This window comes from Lasioglossum baleicum, chromosome 17, assembly GCF_051020765.1.
Source record: "Lasioglossum baleicum chromosome 17, iyLasBale1, whole genome shotgun sequence".
NCBI lineage: Eukaryota > Metazoa > Arthropoda > Insecta > Hymenoptera > Halictidae > Lasioglossum > Lasioglossum baleicum.
Window position 1 is genome coordinate 5,983,243 of NC_134945.1, and position 17,602 is coordinate 6,000,844.

The 17,602-nt window shown below is 43.5% G+C and overlaps 1 protein-coding gene and 1 long non-coding RNA gene across 11 annotated transcripts in view; one reads left to right on the plus strand and one right to left on the minus strand.

Moving 5' to 3' along the window:
• Window positions 1-17,602, minus strand: part of Hr3 (nuclear hormone receptor 3 ROR-beta) — a 179,198-nt gene that overhangs the window by 104,030 nt on the left and 57,566 nt on the right. The window contains exon 1 of one of the 8 annotated variants that reach the window (XM_076441956.1): window positions 588-8,429. The exons of the other annotated variants lie outside the window; for them this stretch is intronic. The gene's annotated coding sequence lies outside the window, so the exon portion shown is untranslated. Of the gene's footprint in view, window positions 1-587; window positions 8,430-17,602 lie in introns of those variants that run through there. 8 annotated transcript variants of the gene reach the window in all.
• LOC143217562 (uncharacterized) lies at window positions 2,872-15,901 on the plus strand. 3 transcript variants are annotated; one of them, XR_013010847.1, is made up of 3 exons: window positions 2,872-3,555; window positions 12,350-15,448; window positions 15,535-15,901. It is a non-coding gene; the product is annotated as an uncharacterized LOC143217562 (long non-coding RNA). The 3 variants fall into 3 exon arrangements; XR_013010846.1 differs by having other exon boundaries at window positions 2,873-3,308; window positions 3,379-3,555; window positions 12,350-15,901; XR_013010845.1 differs by having other exon boundaries at window positions 2,878-3,308; window positions 3,389-3,555; window positions 12,350-15,901.

Here is a 17,602-nt window from a genome sequence, read left to right on the forward strand (position 1 = left end):
TAGAGAGCCTTTAAAAAAGCGCGGCGCAATCTCGAGTTTGTGAAGCGCGGCGTGTTCCTATGTGTATACCTCGACCACCGCACCGGTCTCTCGCCGATGGCAACTAACGAACCTGCGCGTATTCCCAGCCCCGAGTTACACCTGATAACATTGTACCTAGTCGGATCATCCTGCACAGTTAGCCCGTGCTGGTAGACTATAATCGATGCTAAAAATACTGTCCGAATCGTCTCGTCTCGATCACCCTGTCCTAGATACCACGAAAAGGTTCGAAAGCAACGAACCTTCTGCTACCGAGGCCTACCTACATCATCGCAGCTAGAAAGCATCGAACCTTCTGCTACCGAGGGCCTAGCTACATCATCACAGCTAGAAAGCAACGAACCTTCTGTTACCGAGGCCTAGCTACATCATCGCAGCTGGAAAGCAACGAACCTTCTGCTACCGAGGGCCTAGCTACATCGTAGCTAGAAAGGCTAACCGAAAAGGTGGGGTCTGTTGGACGATCGTGCGTCGTATCGGGACCGAGCGAAACGGCGAGGGAAAGATAGATGTGTACCGTAGCCTGTACAATGTAAGAAACCCACCAGGTTGCGTTTCGTGCGAGCCAGTCGACACGCACCGGTACAGGTCGTGGTCCTCTCGCGCGGAGCGGCGAGTAGTCACTCTCTCCGGATAGCGGATCCTCCGGTGTGTTGCGCGTTATCACAGTAAAAACTAGAACCCTGTCACAATAGCCACTGCGTGTGCGGCAGTCGGCGCATCATTCACTTTCACTGGGTGAACCGGCGCGGCGGCGGCGGCGTCGGCGGCCGGGTACCGGACCGTGGCCGTACACACGTTGCTCTCTTTCCCGTGGACACACGCTCCTCGAGAGAGCTGGCCCGTGTTCGCCACACGCGAGCAGCGCGGGGGTTGAGCAGCACACACTACTCTCACGGAGGCGCGGGGAGAAACGTCGATACTTTTTTTTCCCCCCCTTTCGGCTTTCGCGTCTCGTGTCTCCGGTTCGCTCGGCGAGTCCCGGTGTGCCCGATAACAACGGGGCGGCTGCTGCTACTGCTGCTGCTGATTCCGGTGGTGCGGGGCACGTAGATCAGGTCCCGTGACCGGTTGCTGTCGGCTGTCGCGGCTCGTGCTCGTGTTTGCGACCGGGGCGTCGACTGACACTCGCGGACAGTCACGACCCCATCCCCGCGACTCTCCACGCGCGAGGATCGCTCGGGGACCGATCGAACCGAGCCGACCACGGGGATGACGACGATAACGACCACGACGACGACGTTGTCACGCGTGCCATCGGTTCGACACCACTGGAACCACCGATATCCGCCGCTCTCTTTCTCTCTCTCTCTCTCTTTCTCTCTCTCGCCCCGACCTGTTCCAGCACACACTTTTGCTCACTCGCGATCAACTTTCTTCTCTTTTATCCAAAACACCCGTTTCAACCCCCCTCCCGTGAGATTGCCTCGCCGTGTACCTAGGTACAAGTTTGTTCGAAATTTTCACGACGCGATCGTTGCGACGATGGGGGAGATCGATCGCTTTCTCGGGTTGTGTCACATCGGTCGCAACGCGGTCGTGCACTTTACCACCGAGCGTTATTTAAAGACCGGTAACGAGAGCCGTGCCGTGTCCCGATGCGACTGTCCCTTAACGTGACGAACACACAGTACTTGCGCTACCGTGGCTCCGGGTTGACTGGTGCGCGCCGCGCAAGACCGGAGAGAGCTAGCCCCACCGTGCAACTTCTCGCTATCGCCCTCTCGCTCCGGTCCTCGGGAACGGTTTCTCTCCCTCTGATCCGGCCGAAGGGAGCGCTAGTGAGAGAGAGAGAGAGAGAGAGAGAGAAAGAGTGATAGAGAAGGGGGGAGAGAGAGAGAGAAGGAAAGCGTAAGCGCAGCAGCGAGGAGGGCTCGCCGCGAGAGGGTACGGAGTGGGGTGGTGGGACGCGATAGGGTGACACCGTGGAGGGAGGAGAGAGAATCGAAAGGGACGGGGAGCACGAGAGAAAGAAAGAGATCCGAACGGGGTAGAGGAGAGCTATGATGTCGTCGTCGCCGTCGCCGTCGCCGTCTGTCTGTTTCTCTCGACGTTCCCGGCTATCTATCCTCAAGAAACGACTACCGCGGGGGAGGCTGAATTCGTCCGGAGAAAAAAAGCAGACGGAGATGCTTGATTCCGTCCGAGATACATACTCGCCAACGCTACCAACACTCCCGGACCGAAATGATTGTTGTGAACGGGAAAGGGTTGCGCTCTGGGTCATCTCCCTGCCCTCCTTTCCCGGCCATGTGGCCGACCAAGTTTCGATGTTTGCTACCGTGACCGGCGATCAAATCACCGCCGGTTGCTACGTCACCGGTCTCGCGCGATTATCAGGGGACGCTCCAGTCGAAACGTCATTCGCTCGTTTTCAAATTTTTCAGCAGTTTTCGCGTCTACTTTCCGCTAATACGTATACGAGTGTCTCTGGCCTTCAATGTTCGTTCCGTTTGTAAACATAAAGTTTCACATTTTCGAGAACAATATTCATTCTTAGTTGTCTTTGCTTATGTACGTCAGTTTTTCACCGGGTCCACGTTAAATTTTTAAGAAACAATGTTTCTCATTGTTACTTGTATATTAATTAGATTTTCAATAAACAGTATTCAACGAAGAATGACATTCGTTTTACTGTCAGTCCTTCTTAACTAGCTGTAACTTGTACCCATATAATTTCGCTAGATTTGAATTAAAGAGAGCAGCGTATACAAAACAATGCATTTTGCTGTCAGCCATTATTAACACTTTACCTACCGGAAACCTATTAATAGGATTTTCAATAATTGTGCTGTACCAAAAGAAAGCATAGCAATTTTCTTTTACATTGCAATCTTAAATCTTAGGGAAGTGCCATGTGTTGCCTCCCCTCTCTCTTTTTCTCTCTCTGCCAGTACTGGATTAGTCAGGTGACATTGTGACGACAGAGAGGAAACGCGTCAAGTGACCGGGCCGCGGTGGAATCGTGGTGGAACAGTCTCATTCTGGCGACATTGCTCTCTTCAGTCTTCGAACAGACGACGCAAAGACTAAATTGGTTGCTCGAGACTAAAAATTGATATTTTTCCTAATTATTTCACGGGACATTCCGTCAACGTTGTGAACGACGCTGAAAGGACCCGCGTCTCTCGGCAGCGAAGACATAACAGTGCTTTTCACTCGACAAACTCGTCCTCTGCTAAATGAACTGATTCTCTGCGAGGAATCGTACCGTTTTAAGAGGAATCGTGAAAACGATTGGGGCAACGACGATATTACGAAGACAGGTACGTACATAAAATTGTTGAAGAGGTTGGAGAGGCGGCGGGCGACTCGCTGACTCCGTGTGTTAACCAGCGCATTTTAGAAAAAAAGAACTGGCTCGCTGTCGGCGAACGATGGAGGAGGAACGTGGAAGGCAGATCCTGGGAATAAGGAAGAAATGCATGGAATCGTGAAGAGGCTTCTCGCGGGAGGACGTGACGCGGTTTGCGGGAAAAAGGGGATTTTTCGTATAAACAGGGTCACGTTCTGGTAGGTCACTCACCCTCTTTAGCCTAACGTTATTAGATTCATATCGGTCCTCTGGAATTTCACATAAAATTAACACATGCGACGGAAGACAAAAAGAATCGGCACGGTTCTTGTAATTAGATTGCAAATGGCTCGCGAAGATTTACCTGTATCTTTCATTCGATATAAGGTGGAGTCGACACAAAGTTGGACTTTAAACTGATGACCTGTCAAGAATCGAGTCGGCCACCATCTTGAATTTCACGAAAGGGTTAAGCTCGCAATTTAGCAGCAAACCCCCCGTGCGGGGTATCGTTGTAAAGGGCGCGACGAGCCCGCTCAGATTCGCGCATAAAAAGAGGGGGTTGATTGTGCTTTTTAGTTGATTTTAGGGGGTTGATTGTACAAAGTTGTTGGAACACCCCGCAGTTATTAGAGAGAAAATACAGCACCCTTTGTCCCCCAAGCACAGCGTTAAATAAAGCACGAGATATATTAACCGGAATGTCCGCGGCGGCGTGCCCGATATTTCTTTCCGGGGGGTGAAATATTTAGCCGACGTGAATTATCGCGACAACGGAGCAGCCAACTTGCCGCGCGACTTCGCGATAAAGAAATAGTAGAAAAAGCCCGAATAAACCGTGTGTATGTATATTTATACGATAAATAGGAAAGTTCGGTCTGAATATTATACAAGTTCGCCTCTTTAGAAAAAGGAAGACGCGCGACGTAGGGAAACGGAAGGAGCAAAAGGGGAATGAATAAAATTGCTTGCCGTGGCATGCAATGAGGACATACCTCGGCCATACTTCTCCAGAATTATAATTTACCGTCAAGTTAAACATCGGACGAACGTAAACGGTTGCGAAGTTTTTTTTTTACTTTGCCGGACCCCTCCCCTCGGCTTTTATGACGGTGACGCTGTCGGGCTCTTTAATTGAATATATTATCCTTACAAAGCTCGTGTGTTACATAAAAAATGTATAATTTCTATAAATATGATGGAACTAAAAATTTCGGGATACCCTTTTCGTTGGAACATTTAAATACGTTCACGATCATAGCAGCATCGGAATATTTTGGTGGAAATTGTGGAAGGTGTGCTCGACACGTGACCGGTGTTAATCAACGGCGACTTTTCCCATCACGAAACTCTGGCCCCGTCGAAAAGTTCCCTCGGAACGGTCTCTCTCGAGAGGAAGGCCGCGCCTCGTTCGACAAACGTTTATCCGGAATACAAAAGAGGGGGATGGATCTCCCCGGCGAGCGGTGCGCGGTGCGGCGTAAAAGTTTCCCGGAGAAGTTCCACGGGAGCATCCTCTCCTACACTAATGGCTGATTGGTTTCAATTGTCGAGTGTTTTCACACGACGTTAACCACTTTTCCAGAGCGGTTGAACGACGGAGGAGCTCGCGGGCCGGCGGCGAGCGAGCGGCGCACGCACTTGCCGCGGCGACGATCGATCTTAGACGGAATCGATCGGCCGGGATGACGCCTATAAGCGTTATGTACTCGCCTAGGAACACCTATCTGCCGCGGCCAGCAACCGTTAACGCTAATCAGAAGTCCAAAGCCCGTCTCGAATAATAAAGAAGTTCGGCCGTTCCACGGGCTGAATGAATGCGCGGACGCGGAACAGACGCGCGACCTCCTCGACAGGAATGCAAAAGAGCGCCGCGCCGGGGACCACTCATTCTTACGTGCTGCAGATCATTGCACGGAACGAGTACCGTTCCTTCGGTCATTTAGCCACGCACTGCGCGTCAAACGAACCGGGTTCGATCGCGAAAATCTAATTCCAAACTTACACGTGTTTCGACTCGCTCGAGCTCCTCCTTCGCAATGATCAATGATGAAACAACTGCTGAAAGGGTTTTACGATATTTAGAAGAAACGGTGGATCTCCTTTGCGCGCCTTTTATACTCCATTCGCCATACTTCTTCTGAACCGCGTCTCATGCACTTGACAAGTTGTTGGGAAATCTTTCTGCTCTCACAAGTCAAGCTAGCCTAAGCTGAACGAATATTTTACAAGAAATTATTGCGAACATGATCTAAAGTGTTGTAAAAGGTTATATACATATTTTACGTAAACCTATTATTTCGACTGTTATGACCCAAAAGAACTCGGCGCGGTCGAATTAACCCAGCCCCTTTCAAAGTTTTTACAGTTCTTACCAAATATTTTCGAAAATATTAAGTTTAGAGAAAAAAGTTTGAAACAAAAAATGAAGCTCATAGAAAGCTCTACAAAAAGGGTTGTATACATTTTTTACGAAAACCTATTAATTCGGCTGTTATGAGCAAAAATAACTCGGCGGGTGGTTAAATTAACTCTGTCAAACATTTTTTTAAATTTATTTATTTCCGTAAATAATGGGAATTTTGAAGAATACTTCAAATAAAAGTTGTAGACTTCATCAAAATGCACATTTTATGTCCTATTGATTTTTGTCATAAAGATTATACTTTCTGAGAAAAATGGTAGGTAATTATTCACTTATACGGAGCCACCCTCGATTTCAATGATCGCATGATTTATTCATCAATGCAAAAATTATGCGATTAGAATTAGTTTGGATTAGGTGGTGGTGGGGACGTTGACCACGCGGACGAAAATCCAGGTTATATCAGTTACATGAAGTCTGGAACATTAATATAGTTTTTCTCGAAAGAAATGAAATGACAAACAAATATTACACGAATGATCAATTTATTAGTGTCGTTCTATTGGGGAAGCTCTCTACCGTACAAGTGGACAAAAGCGTTTTTCGTCGATAGTCCTCGTCCCAAGAAAGTCGAAGGGTCATTGCCCTTCGCCTACAAAGATGATCCGATAACGGTACAACACATGTCATCGAGGAACCCAGCCATATCTGAAAATATTACAGCGGAGACGTTGCCACGCATAATTCCAGTACGGTATCGATACACCACAGAAGCTGACAGATAATTCTGTTCACGATGAACGACGACGCCGCACTTGCACAACGTGTTTTGAAAGTTCAGTCGATCGCGGGCCCGTTGTTTAATTCATTCTTGGGCTCCGGTCGAATCGTCGGTACACCAACGAATTTTCTCGTGGAGACCTTGAAGTGTGTCTATTTGCCGATTGCTCGAAGTCACGATGAAGCGACGGATTACAGTTATTCACACGCGGTCATTGCGTCAATGACCCGCACCTTCGCCGTCGTCCACATAAAAGTCGACAATGAAATTATCGCATTAATCGCGAATCAATCAAGAAAATTCAGTATGCAACTGTTTCTAATCCACCGGTTTCTTTGCGTCACCTAACCGGAAGCAATACATAGTATCTACTTGCATACAGACACAGTAGGATATTCGGAATAATTGGCAATGCCTAGCCCCCTGATTTTTGATCATGATCATGATCGAAAGAACCACGTTCGTTCAATGGAGCATTTTCCTGCTCCGGAGTCACTTACTTTTTCGAGAAACTAACGCTATCCGCCATGTTGCAAACTGCGCGCCTCCAGCTTGATTGTAGAGAAAAAAGTTTCAAACAAAAAATGAAGCTCATGAAAGGCTCTACGAAAAAGGTTATATACATTTTTTACGTAAACCTATTATTTCGGCTGTTATGACCCAAAATAACAGCCCATTTCAAAGTTTTGACAGTTCTTACTAAATATTTTCGAAAGTATTGAGTTTAGAGAAAAAAGTATCAAACAAGAAATGAAGATCATAAAAGGCTCTCCAAAAAAGGTTGTGTACATTTTTTACGTAAACCTATTATTTTGGCTGTTATGACCCAAAATTAACTCGGCAGGTGGTCAAATTAACTCTGTCAAACATTTTTTTAAATTTATTTATTCCCGTAAATAATGGGAATTTTGAAAAATACTTCATATGAAAGTTGTAGACCTCATCAAAATACACATTTTATGTCCTATTGATTTTTGTCATAAAGATTATACTTTCTGAGAAAAATGATAGATAATTATTTACTTGTACGGAGCTACCCTCGATTTCAATGATGCAATGCAATGGTGCTTGCAAGTCACGTCGCAAGATAATTCAAAATTATCGATAGCGATATAAAAGCAAGGTATTACCAAGTAGATTTATGCATTATTTATTTATTTATTACCCATTGTCAGTATTCTCGTGGATGCCTTGAAGTATAAGCGATTTATGTATAGTTTCACACGCTGTCATTGCGTAAAAGACCCGCCACTTTACCGCGATCCACAGAAAAGTAGATAATCAGATTATTTCATTAATCGTGCGAATCAAACAAACAGGTGGTCAGGACAATTCAATGTGCAACTGTGTGGAATTCACCCGGGTCCTTTACTTAACTCAACCGGAAATTACAGTGCCTATGTCTACATAGACAGACACAGATACTCCCGAATTATACAACACGATTGTACTTTTTGTTTTTTTATTTCATGTGAAAATGCGTTACGCATTCCCAGGCACCCTGGTTTAGGGAAATCGAGGTTAAACACGATTGTACTGTTCTTTTTTAATTTTTTTTTCGTGTGAAAATGAAACACGATTGTACTGCCAAATTCTAACCTCTTGACATGTGACTTTGTTTGCGACTACGGTGACTGGAAGTTTCCATCCTCAACAATTTCCTATTAACGCGTTGAGCGTTCAGATGAAGTTTTTTTTTTAGTCAGCTCCGGACCTGTTGTTATATCTGGAGACTTTTGTTAAATTTACCTAAAGAAGTGCTGCTTTCCACACTTCAGATCATGTTCGCAATAAATTCTTATAAAATATTAGTTCAGCTTAGGCTAGCTTGACTTGTAAGAGCAAAAAGACTTTCAAACAACTTGCCAAGTGCATGAGACGCGGTTCAGAAGAAGCACAACGAATGGGGTATAAAAGGCGCGCAAAGGAGATCCACTAGGATGGCTCCGTATAAGTGAATAATTACCTATCATTTTTCTCAGAAAGTATTATCTTTATGACAAAAATCAATAGGACATTAAATGTGTATTTTGATGAGGTCTATAACTTTTATCTGAAGTATTTTTCAAAATTCCCATTATTTACGGAGGTAAATAAATTTAAAAATATGTTTGACAGAGTTAATTTGATCCCCGCCGAGTTAAATATTTTGGGTCATAACAGTCGAAATAATAGGTTTACATAAAAAATGTATCGAACCCTTTTTGTAGAGCTTTCTATGAGCTTAATTTTTTGTTTAAAACTTTTTTCTCTAAAATCGATATTTTCGAAAATATTTAGTAAGAACTGTCAAAACTTGGAAAGCGGCTGGGTTAATTTGACCCAACCGAGTTACTTTGGCTCATAACAGTCGAAATAATAGGTTTATGTAAAAAATGTATATAACCTTTTTCGTAGAGCCTTTTATGAGCTTCATTCTTTGTTTGAAACTTTTTTCTCTAAAATCAAGCTGGAGGCGAACAGTTTGCAACATGGCGGATCGCGTTAGTTTCCCCAAAAAGAGAGGTGAGCGACTCCGGAACAGGAAATTCCATAATAATCGTATCCATTGAACGAGCCTGGTTCTTTCTCGGTTCGAACGGTACACTCGGCTCTCGAATAGCGTGCGCCGCGCAGAGGAGCATTCCCGGTGCACAACAAATGCATCTCCCTCCCTCCGGTTTCGGTGGATGCGACGGAAACCTTTCGTAGTTATTGAAAATCATAGGAAAAGCGATACGCCTGTTCACGCCCCCGCGTCTCGATCCGGATTTCGTCTCTTTCTCCCTTTCCGTGGGCTGTTTTTTTCTCCGTTTTGGTCCACCTGGCGGGCATCTTCGATCACGATCGCGTAGCTTACCATTCGAGTCCATCGGCCTCTTTGGCTGGCATTCGCCACAATAATGGGACTCCTCTTCTGGCTTGGCTCGATCGCATTCGATCGAGTGTCTTCCCACGTACCTGCACCCTCGAATCCGTGTATAATGTGCGAAACGACAATGAGCTCGGGACGAGGGTGGACCGACCTAACGGTACGATATCGTGTGTCGGCCGGTTCTACCCAGGGCGATCGAGGAAATCATACGATTTCAATTTCGATAGCCGGGGCCCTCGGTTACCTTACACGAAATCATTTTCACGAGCTCGCTCACCAATCTTTTATGGAACTCGACAGCCTGTTTTTCTAGACATTACACAAGTCGGTTTCAGTTCTTATTAAATATTTTCGAAAATATTGATTTTAGACAAAAAAGTTTCAAACAAAAAATGAAGCTCACAGAAAGCTCTCCAAAAAAGTTTATATACATTTTTTACGTAAACCTCATATTTCGGCTGCTATGACCCCAAAATAACTCGGTGGGGTCAAATTAACCCAGCCCCTTTCCAAGTGTTGACAGTTCTTACTAAATATTTTCGAAAATATCGATTTTAGAGAAAAAAGTTTTAAACAAAAAATGAAGCTCATAGAAAGCTCTACAAAAAGGGTTGTATACATTTTTTACGTACACCTATCATTTCGGCTGTTATGAGCAAAAATAACTCGCCGGGTGGTTAAATTAACTCTGTCAAACATTTTTTAAAATTTATTTACTTCCGTAAATAATGGGAATTTTGAAAAATACTTCATATGAAAGTTGTAGACCTCATCAAAATACACATTTTATGTCCTATTGATTTTTGTCATAAAGATTATACTTTCTGAGAAAAATGAAATATTCGAATAAAATTTATAACATTTGGGTGTCGAAGTTGCAGCAGCGCGTGAACATAGTTGCATAATGTAATCATATTACAGGCATCTTCCCGCAGTGTTTGACGGGTATGAACCGTGTATGTATCGCGGCGATAGCATTGCGGGCACAATGAAGAATTTAATATCTACATGTTGTCGCTGTCTCACTGATACTTTCTATTATTATGAAGTTCCGCGGAATGATGGACGCTATGCAATATCTTCAGTCCCACGCCCTTGCGCGTTTTCCGCTACAGATGTCACATGATACGGAAACACAGCGTCCGAAATAACACTGAATTTATAGCGGCACTGTCTATCACTTCGCGTTGTTTGCCGTGCCGTGATATATCCGCGCATTCAGCGAAAATATTTCTCTTCCTAAAACATATCGGAAGTGCAACGGCGTCTAGGAAATCAGGCAGTTCCGAAACGTTTAACCTCTCGCACCTGGAGCTGTTTTAAGTCGACAATTAAACATTTCTTCCTAGCTAGAATAATTCCATTCTATATAATTTTTTTCATTTTGTGGATATGAAATTGATGGACCAATAAAAAGGCACATTATGTCTAAATAGAAATAAAAGTCGGAAGTTCAAACGCATTTTTCTGAATACAGCGTTTTCGCAATTGGTACCAAAAATATGTCGGGGATTAATGAAGCAATTTAACTAAAAGCCTGTCATACTGTTTTTCTATAACAATCGTAGTATTTCTAGATAGAAAACAAATCACTTTTATATCGAATATCGCATTTTCAGTTGGAACGATTGTTTCGTCGGAAACTTGAAATTTCGAAAATTAACCGTGACAATTATAAATCCCATTCCACTTTAACGCAATATTTTTTGAAATGTTTCTCTGATTGATACCGTCGCGTTTCAATGATTTTTAAAGATTCTTATTTTGAATATTATACGCTGAACAACGATTACTAAAACACAGTCAGAGAGAGTATAATACATATAATATTTTGTACTTAACTTGTACGTAACTAAGCTACACTTTTTTACAAATTTTTGAGTATCAAAAAATTCATTCATTTCTACTCAACATCTATTCTTCATAGTATGAATATTCCAAGAAATACAGAGACACTTGTCGATTTAAATTATCTGAAAAACTACTAAATAAGTAACAAATGAACAATTTCTAATTTTATTTTAAGACAACAATATATTTAAAGAATTAATTAAAAAATGATTACAAAAGGACATAGTAGGAATAATTTTTTAATGATTGAAGAGTTATATATAGTTCAGTTCACTTCAAACAATTTTCATTTCGTCAATTTTCAAATGTCCATCTTTTTAAAAAGGGGTCCGTAAAGGGGACACTTGGGGCTATATCCTCATTTTCTTGCAATTTTTTAAAAAGTGGCCCACTATGGAAACACGGCATTTGTTTAAAACAATTGCAAAATAAATGGTGAAAAAAACATTGTTTTCAAATAACAACATTTTGAGCGGATACTCTTATGTTTTCACTACAAGCAGTTCTAGTCTTACAATTTAATGGGAAAAGGTTGACACGTTTTTTTACACCTCTGTAAAATCAACAATTTTTAAGATATCGCGAAAAATCCTTGTTTTTATATACTTAATAAAGAATTAAATCCGAAACTTTTCTCGTAAAAAGGCGCCGATTTTGCTGTGCTTTCCGATCAGCCGGCAGCGAGAAAAAACATACTGTGCAAAATTTCACCCCTGTATCTCGATCGGGAGGGTAGTTATGGGGTAAAATCGAAAAATCAGGTTTCGGCCTATTTTCCCTAGTTAATGACGTTTAGAAATTCTGAGAAAAATCTGACACGTGTCAAGAACCCAAATACATACCTTGCAATTGATTTCAGATTTTTGAAGTGAAAATCCTGCTTGTAAAAAATCAAAAACCTCGAAAACATCGAAAAAATGCAGATTTCACATGGAAGTTCTAGAGCGACAACATTTATATTTTTACAGTAGCGGTGTATCGTTATAAGTATTGTTCAAGAATTTTTTCAGATTTTTAAAGTGAAAATCCTGCTTGCAAAAAATCAAAAACCTCGAAAAAATAAAAAAAATGCAGATTTCACATGGAAGTTCTAGAGCGACAACATTTATATTTTTACAGTAGCGGTGTATCGTTATAAGTATTGTTCGTGAATTTTTTCAGATTTTTCGGTTTGGTGCGCCGATGTTAAAAAAAATAAAAACCGATTCTTAGCTGTTCCAATAAAATCGCGAGACAGATTCACGAGTCAACAAAGTGATAAATATTGAAAAATTCTCGGACGGGATTGCGAACCAGCCGATATGTACATTGACGGCGGCAACGATCGGCTCGGAAAAGTCCGGCGGAACAATTAGAACTCTTTCGGAGCAGGAGCGCGGAGATGGATTTTCCAATTTCCACTGGCAGAGGAGTCCCGGGATTTCGTCGGGTGACTCGTTAACCACCCAAGAATAGTCAAAGGAGAGTCGAGAAGGAAAAATTAACGGGCAGAGAGGAAAAAAGAAAGGGCGGACGATCGAGAAGGGACGAAGTCTTGGCAAAGGGACGGGGCCAAAAGAAGAGAAATTGTGAGAGAGAGAGAGAGGAAGAGAGAGGGAGAGAGAGGGTAATGGTCGGGGTAAGTAGAGAGCGGCGCACTCTTCCGTCTTCTCTCGTTCGAGAGAGCAGCAGCAGCAGCAGCAGCAGCGTCAGGCCTGACGGTGCCGTTGCGGCGCGGCGAAGAGCCCGAAGAAGAGAAGAGAAGACGAAGAGAGAGGCGCGGGAGACGAAACGAACCGATCGATAAGTATGTATGTGTATGTATGTACGTAGGTATGTATAGTACGTGCGTGTATGTACGCGTTATGCATATAGGCGCGATCGATCCGGGCCTAGGCGCTATGAGAATGAGCGATATATAGGTACGTGGGTAGGTAGGTAGGTAGGTTGGTAGACCATTGAAAGCGTGCAGGGATGTACCGTTAGCCGCGTCACCCGCCGATATATGACTGTGCCCATTGAAATTCCTGTCGTCACCCAAAAACGAGCAGCTCCGCTCGCGGAATTGCCACCGAAAGATCGCGCAATCGTTTCTGCGCGCTGCTCGGCGACGCGCCACCGCCGTTAAAGGGCAGACTTCACTTCCATATTTCATCGTTGTCCTACAACGTATTACTTCCAACCTTAGAAAAGACACACTGTCGGCCAAAAGTTTCGAATCGCGGCGTAAATTCAGACAAACAAGTTTATACAAGGTTTACAAGAAGAACTGAATGCCTTTAGAACAACCAAGGAAGATTATCTTGTCAAAAAAATGTTTTTCATTTTGTATTATTATATTTTATCAAGCAATGCATATTTTTCTTCAAATTGCGGAATTGAGAAATTGATGTTGAAACTCAAAAATTGAAGTGGAAATTGAAAACTTGAAGTTGAAATTGAAGTTGAAGGGTTGATATTGAAATTGACGTTGAAATTGAAAAATTGAAATTGAAGAGTTGAAATTGAAGTTGAAGGGTTGATATTGAAATTGAAACAGTTGACGTTGAAATTGAAGAGTTGAAATTAAAAAATTGAAGTTGAAAATGAAGTTGAAGAGTTGATATTGAAATTGAAGTTGAAATGGAAAATTTTATGTTGAAATTGAAATTGAAGAGTTGAAATTAACGAATTGAAATGGAAAAATGGAAGTTGAAATTAAAAAATTGACGTTGAAATTCAAGTTGAAATGGAAGAGTAGAAATTGTACCCGAATATTGCAAACTTTCGAGGCCCCGACCCGAACCCGAACAAATTCCCCGATCCGACCTAAACCCGAAATTTCGGGTACCCGCACACCTCTATTATTTTGTCATTTCGGCTGGTTTTAGTAGATCTCGTCGTAACCGTTGCTACTTGTGAACAGAACAAGCGTGCATCGAAATCGGAAGAATGGAAAAATATCGTGATAAAGAGATTGGCAAGGCAGTTGGCGCGCCGTACAGTCCGATCAACTTTCCACTTGCAAAACCCCGAATTGTTTCGCGGGAGATGTGGCGATCGTGTAAGAGGCTCGCTCGTGAAAGCGGCGTATCGCTTAACCCGGTGACTTCACCGGGGATTTTTGGGATTCGCAGAGTTTCGCCGCCGCCACGGTGACCGCCTCTCATTGTCGCAATCCGACGCGCAGCCACAGTCCGACTGCATTCGAAAATTAATCGTCCGCGACGATAACTCTTCCGACGTAGTATTCCCGAACAAATAGCATTGCTACAATCCGGTTCGAGGAAACGTAAAATATTCCACCTCACTGATTCATCGTTTTCATATCAAATATTAACTAGTTGGCTTCAGAATTTTCCTATGTGCATATGATATAATAAGAATGCACTTTTCTAAGCGGACATCTTTGGCAACTTCTACAAGATTCATGGAAAATTATCAAATTAGAAACATTCCTGAAAATAACATTTCCTGGACAAAAACTGCGTTGAAATGTTCCATCGCCATGTACGACTAAACTTCTCCCATACAGTTCGTCATTATTATGTAATAAATAGCATTCGAGAACAATGTTTGACCCATAACGAGGAAGAAGAACGAGAAAGAAGGATACAAACACGTGTGATAAATTAACTTTTCATAGACCAAACCGGAACGTTGAATAATAAAGAAATCGTAGTGGACAACGCATTCGTTTGAAATGCAAACGCTATATTCGTTCTACATACAAAGACATTTTTAATGCAATTGTATTTTAGATTTTCCCAATGTTCCTTCCGCAAGTGACGGATTCGACTAGCTGTATAAACAGTTTGAAAGCACAAGTGCAGCTCGTTTGATCCTGGTTGACCTCTCCCACGTTTAATTGGAGAGGGAAATCGACGCGAGTTTCCTCTGGCCGGAGACATAAACGAAAGTTCCGCGTGGACGGTGTGCCTGACTGCCTCTCCAAAATTCATTGCCGTTTGCAGTCAACGGTATATACCTGACGGTCGCGAAATGAGACGAAACATTGTCGTAGACAGCTTTCTCGTGGGCTCGTTGCGCCGCGCGCCGCGCGCCGCACCGTTTCGGCACCGTTACGACACGCGAGGTGAAATTTACAACGTGCACGCTCGTAAATTCACTCGCGACGAATGCGGATTTGACAAGTCGTCCCTCGGCCGCCATTACAGCGAAAGAATACCAGACAGCATCCTGATGCCTCGAGGTTCGACGAATTTGTTGGCCACCCGTTAGATATGTCGCCTTTTTATGAGCCAACGATTTCTGATCTTCTCATTTACGGTTATTTTCACAGTATGTAGCTGCTCTTTTCCACGCGTAACCAAAAATTTCTGCCTTTCTCCTATAAATTCTTGTCCTTTCTCAATCTTATCCAGTAGATTTGGACGAGAAGATGCGAGAAGTCCAAGTTTCCATCCTGGAGGATCAATGGCTCAAAAATTATACGTGTTGAAACTTGAGCGATTTCCAGTGTTTTTAGCAGGCTGGCGCCGCCATGTTGTGCCTATCTGACCAATGTCACGTGAGTAATCCGGTACTGGCAGAGAGAGGGTAACTATTTTTATGTAATTACTTTTGCAAAATAACAATTATCTGTGAAGCAATGTTTGGTCTTGAAAAGAAGTTGCCGCGAAAATGTTCTTGAACTAGAGCGGAAGGTCAATTTTGCTTTTATTGCATTGTAGTCCACGCATCGTGGGATATATGAAATATACAGGGTGGTCCACGCAACTTGCACACCTATAATAACTTCCAAAGTATTATAGGTGCGCAAGTTGCGTGGACCACCTTGTATATGAAATAATGATGTGGAGGATATATGAAATAAACCATCGAGAATACATCAATTGCAGTCATCCTAACAGATCGCAAAGAATGTAACGACATTTCACCGCGTAAATACATAAAATCCGCAGCGATAAATAAAACTATAAGATGCTGAATTTACATTAACCAAGATAGAGATTCGTATTACATTAAGAAGCATTGCTTCGCAAGTTGCTCGAAATGCAAGACAGCGTTCGAAGGCACAGCGTTAACATCCCTGCTAATAAAATCCCGTGAAAAGAGATTGGCCGCATCTGGACGAAATTCGAAATATCTTGTTTATTTAATTGAACGGTTCGTTGACTTGGATTGCAGGCACGTTACGAAACATAAGGATATTTTTAAAGTTCCGTTGAATCCGCGAGGTGATTTCGGAGCGTTGAATACGCTTCGAGAAGCGTCAACACACCTTCGCCGGGAATCTGTTTCGCGCAGAACCGTTTCAAGTTTTACCGTGATCGGAGCGGAGGCAACCTGACCGTTTTCAGCAGGCGATGAAATTAATAATAAAGAGATATTTTCGCGCGATTCGCGAGCAGATTCGCGCCGGTCGATCTGGCTCTGTTCGGGTTTCTGGTTGCAACGAGGCGGGAGGCGAACGTTGAGAATGAGCAGAGCAAAGGGCGAGAGGGGAGTACGCGGTGTGTGCAGGCGTGAGAAGGACAGAGAGAGAGGGAGAAGGAGAGAGAAGAGAAAGAGGAAGAAGAGAAAGAGAAAGGGAGTATATATTTAGTCGAGTTGGACCGATGCCAAGCTCATCAACGAAAATGAAATCTGGGTCTCTCTCTTTCTTTCCCCTTTTCCTCCCGTCCTCTGTCCTCTGTCCTTTCCTTTCCTTTTTTCCCCTCTCCCTCTCCATCTCTCCTTCTCTGTTTCTGTCTTTGGTCTCTCCGGCATCGTCGCCAGCGCGCTAAAACGTCCTCTCGACTCGATACGCGTGTGTGTGTACGTGTGCAATGTGTACACACGTACGCGCGGACGACCTGCGCTTTTGAAAATTCGACTGTTGCCCTTCTGTCGTCCACGTTCCCCCGATTCCCCGCCGCTCGCTCAGTGGCGCACGCTGAAAACGTAGATTTCCACCTTTGAGGCCGGGGAAACGCCGCGCACGGTCCATTTTAAAAGGCAGTTTCAAAATCGAAACGGGTAAAAGGAACAAGTTTTTATTTCACAGAGACCTTTCGTTCGCCGGAGCTGGCACACAAACCGGGTGGAAACCGGAGCAATAAGAAGCAACGGAGAGTACTCTGTACTCCCTGATAAATGAAACGAAATACATAAATTCACTTCCGACGTAATGAGCCCCGAAATAAACGAGCCCAGAACCAGTAATTAATCCCGGCGACTCCTTTTTAACCCGATTCCGCGATCGCTTCTGATTCCGTACAGTCCCACGCCGCGCAGTTGCGAAAAACACGGACGAAACATACGTTTCTGACTAAAACAAATACCTGGTTATTTCGATAAATCTGCCCAGGGTTAAATATATTCGTACGCCCTCTAAAACAGAATACCTTTTACTACCGAGCGTCGCGCGGCCAGGTGTAACGGTTAATATTAAAATGTTTATTTGTTCGAGACGCACTGTTTTTTTTTTAAATTTGTTTTTTAATATTGCAT